At 40.5% G+C, this 3,861-nt stretch overlaps 1 non-coding gene across 1 annotated transcript; it reads left to right on the top strand.

Moving 5' to 3' along the window:
• Nucleotides 1-2,634: 2,634 nt before the first annotated feature.
• On the top strand, nt 2,635-2,707 carry trnar-ucg (transfer RNA arginine (anticodon UCG)). Its single transcript has one exon. It is a non-coding gene; the product is annotated as a tRNA-Arg (tRNA).
• The last annotated feature ends 1,154 nt before the right edge of the window (nt 2,708-3,861 follow it).

Genomic DNA, 3,861 nt, shown 5'->3' with positions numbered 1-3,861 from the left:
GTATCCCCTGTCGCGGGAGCGCGCACGCATTGACTGAAGGCGGCGCGACGTTACTACGTTTGTTTTCATTGAAAGGCACGAAGAATGTAGGATTTTGTGTTTTTGATTTGCTGTAATTTAAACTAGGTTTTCCATAAAAGTGGTAGTCTTCGTCGGTGTGGTTTTCAGCGCACCATTCGCTACAATTTAACACGTAAAGTAAGCGTTTGACTCCGCCGAAATTGGGGGGAAATTACCTGCATTTGCATTCGTTAGACCAAAGAAATTTGGCAATCAATGAAGCTACCATAAGGGAATTTCAGTGATCAAAACACGATGAAAAGGGGAGAGGATGAGTGAAGTGGGCTATCGTGTTTCCAGCGAGATCAAATTAAGTGGCAAAATACAGATAGGTGGTATCCTGTTAGAGAACACGTAATTGCATTCCAATTGACTGATTTGTTTATTTTTTTTATAACCACTGATAGCCGCGTCACAAGTAGCAAAATAATTTAAAAAAAATAAAGTCACTCGCGTTCTGCGTCGGACTCGAGGTGCATTCACTGACCACTTACGCAGTAGGAAAGTTACCAGGGGATGCTGATTCTGGCAGCACCCGCCAGAATAAGTACCCCCCTCTAATCACAAAAATATTAACCTAACCCATCAAGTGACTTATTCTGTGTACTTATTGGATCATTTTGAGTAAGTGTGGCAAATTTGAGCAGGATCCCTTCTTCCTAGGCAAAGTTACTGGGGGGGATACAGATTCTGGCAGGTGCTGTCACAATAAGTACCCCCCCTCTAATCACAAAAAAATACCATTACTATGAGCACCGTATATGCCCTTCCATCACGTACTGAATACTATTTTTTTTTCATGTAAGGTGGTGATGATTACACCAAATTAAATTTACTTTATTTAATTAAATCACCCTCTGGTTTATTTTATCATGAGGGCAGTACATGATATATCACTCGCACAAAGTTTAACAAGATTTATTCATAGGTTCGTCACATAAATATGATAAACCATGAAAAAATAAGACAAAGTAAGTATCCATGTTCTCCCCATACCTGCGTGGGTTTCCTCCTTGTACTCCAGTTTCCCCCCTCGTTCCAAAAACATGCATGGTGGGTTGACGAAACACTCTAAACCAGGGGTGTGCAAACTTTTTGATTGGCGGGCCACAATGGGGTCTAAAATTTGACAGTGGAGCAGATGGATGGAGCGTTTTGGTAACCTCACCTCATCGGAGGAAAGAAAAATAAATTTTTAATTTTAAATGAAAGTGAACAAAAGCGTTACAACAATATATGTCTTTGAAAAAACACAGTGTTTAGAAAATAAAACTTTTACAATGTTTATTCATTTAATATTTTTCAAGTTCGGCGGGCCGGATTAAAACATTTAACGGGCCGCATGTGGCCCCGGGCCGTAGTTTGCCCATGGCTGATCTAGACAGACAAATAGTATTTTTAGGAAATCCGGCGCGCCGAACTTGAAAAATATTAAATGAATAAAATCAAATTTGCCACACTTACTCAAGATGATCCAATAAGTACACAGAATAAGTCACTTGATGGGTTAGGTTAATATTTTTGTGATTAGAGGGGGGGTACTCATTCTGGCGGGTGCTGCCAGAATCAGCATCCCCTGGTAACTTTCCTACTGCGTAAGTGGTCAGTGAATGCACCTCGAGTCCGACGCAGAACGCGAGTGACTTTATTTATTTTTTTTATTCTTTTGCTACTCTTGACGCGGCTATCAGTGGTTATAAAAAAAATAAACAAATCAGTCAATTGGAATACAATTACGTGTTCTCTAACAGGATACTACCTATCTGCATTTTGCCACTTAATTTGATCTCGCTGGAAACACGATAGCCCACTTCACTCATCCTCTCCCCTTTTCATCGTGTTTTGATCACTGAAATTCCCTTATGGTAGCTTCATTTATTGCCAAATTTCTTTGGTCTAACGAATGCAAATGCAGGTCATTTCCCTCCAATTTCGGCGGAGTCAAACGCTTACTTTACGTGTTAAATTGTAGCGAATGGTGCGCTGAAGACCACACCGACGAAGACTACCACTTTTATGGAAAACCTAGTTTAAATTACAGCAAATCAAAAACACAAAATCATACATTCTTCGTGCCTTTCAATGAAAACAAACGTAGTAACATCGCGCCACCTTCAGTCAATGCGTGCGCGCTCCCGCGACAGGGGATACAGATTTTTTCGAGGTAAGTACTTATGCAGGACACCAGCGCCATGATAGTGTGAACTGCCGCACGCTGCCTTCAGGTGGTATAGGAAAAACGACCATTTCCATGAATACGCAGAAAGTATATATCAAACGTGTATTGTTCCGTTTTTTTCTTTTGCTCCTTTTCCTTTCTGGTTATGCTATTATAATCTCAATAAATACGGTATTCTAGCGAATAAATTGGACAATTGGCGTAGGCAGTGTTATTTAGAAAAGCTGTTATTGTAATACTCGAAAGGAGCCAAAAACACAACACTGACTCAAACGACATAACAGTAGTGATGTTTTTAGTTGTGCTTTTGCATATGAACATAGGTTCTATTTCTCTGCGTGCACATCTTTACGTTGTGTAATATAATTTGTAACATTCTTTAACCATTGTCAACCGGCCGCGTGGCCTAATGGATAAGGCGTCTTACTTCGGATCAGAAGATTGAGGGTTCGAGTCCCTTCGTGGTCAAATTCCTTTTTTTTTTTGGTCAAGTTATTTTTTTGGGGTTGCTGTGGATGAACACTGTTGTGTTTTATTAGCTTACCTGTCATATTCAAAGAATTCGAATTAATTTGTTATAAAAACTAGAGATGAGTGAACTTTCCAATTTGCAAAGCAGTAATTTCAAATAATGTACATTAGTCTACCAAAGATTTTACATTTGTAGTGTGTCGTCAAATAACGGGTAAAAAACCAGGTAGGCTGCGTATTTCCAAAAATGTGTGCTTGAGCAACCCATGCAGAATTTCGGACCCACTGTTACATAATAACCTCCCCTACACCGAGTTCCTCTTGCAGTGACTGAGAAGCGAGGCAGGGTGAAGATCAGTCATTTCCACTAGTCTACACAGAAGCACTATCAAATTAATGCCTTTTATGTTTAATTTATTTTTCAAATCAAATTTTCTTTACTTTGAACAGTTTGGTTTTAATTCCTTTTAGTGATGTACAGTGTCCTTGAGGGTCTTTAAAGGCGCTTGCAAATTGAATGTATTATTATTATTAAAAGACAAGCACAGCTACAGTGTTGGTACACTCTTCTCTCTGCTTTCTCTACCATTTCATCAGACTGGTCTGAGAACATGGTGCCGTCTGCCTTGTCACAACACCCTGGCTTAGCCCCATGTCGGCGGGTAGAATTCAGACACAAGCCAAAGTACATTCATGTACATATCCTCTCAGCCCACGGCGCAGGCTTTTTCATCAGCCTCCACAGGGAACATCCGAACACACTCATCACAATGTAAATGTCAGGGTTCCTTGAGGATAACAGAGAGAGGCAAGATGAAAGTGTCGGAAATATAATGACGGCTTGAAATGATATTCAACTACTTTTTATATCATGGTGTTTTGGGGAATAGCACAGAATACAATATAGAATGCCTACTGTGGGCTAGGACAAAGCCAGCCCGCTAACAGCAAACATACAAATAATGAAGGATGTACCACAAATAAGAATTTTGCGTGAGCAATTAGGGTTGCCTGTCCCAAAATATATGCAAAGTATTGAAAAAAATCACACCTGGATAGTCCTTTGGGGCAGAACATTCTGGCCCTCCCGCGCGGCTGGACGCCATTTTTAGGGTGGGGGATTTGGGGGTGTAAGGGGGTCACGGGCCGAT

This window comes from Idiotropiscis lumnitzeri, chromosome 3, assembly GCF_059441095.1.
Source record: "Idiotropiscis lumnitzeri isolate Australia: NSW breed Sydney's pygmy pipehorse chromosome 3, RoL_Ilum_1.0, whole genome shotgun sequence".
Taxonomy (NCBI): domain Eukaryota; kingdom Metazoa; phylum Chordata; class Actinopteri; order Syngnathiformes; family Syngnathidae; genus Idiotropiscis; species Idiotropiscis lumnitzeri.
Note: the sequence above shows the minus strand (reverse complement) of the source record. Positions and strands in the feature narration are given on the sequence as shown.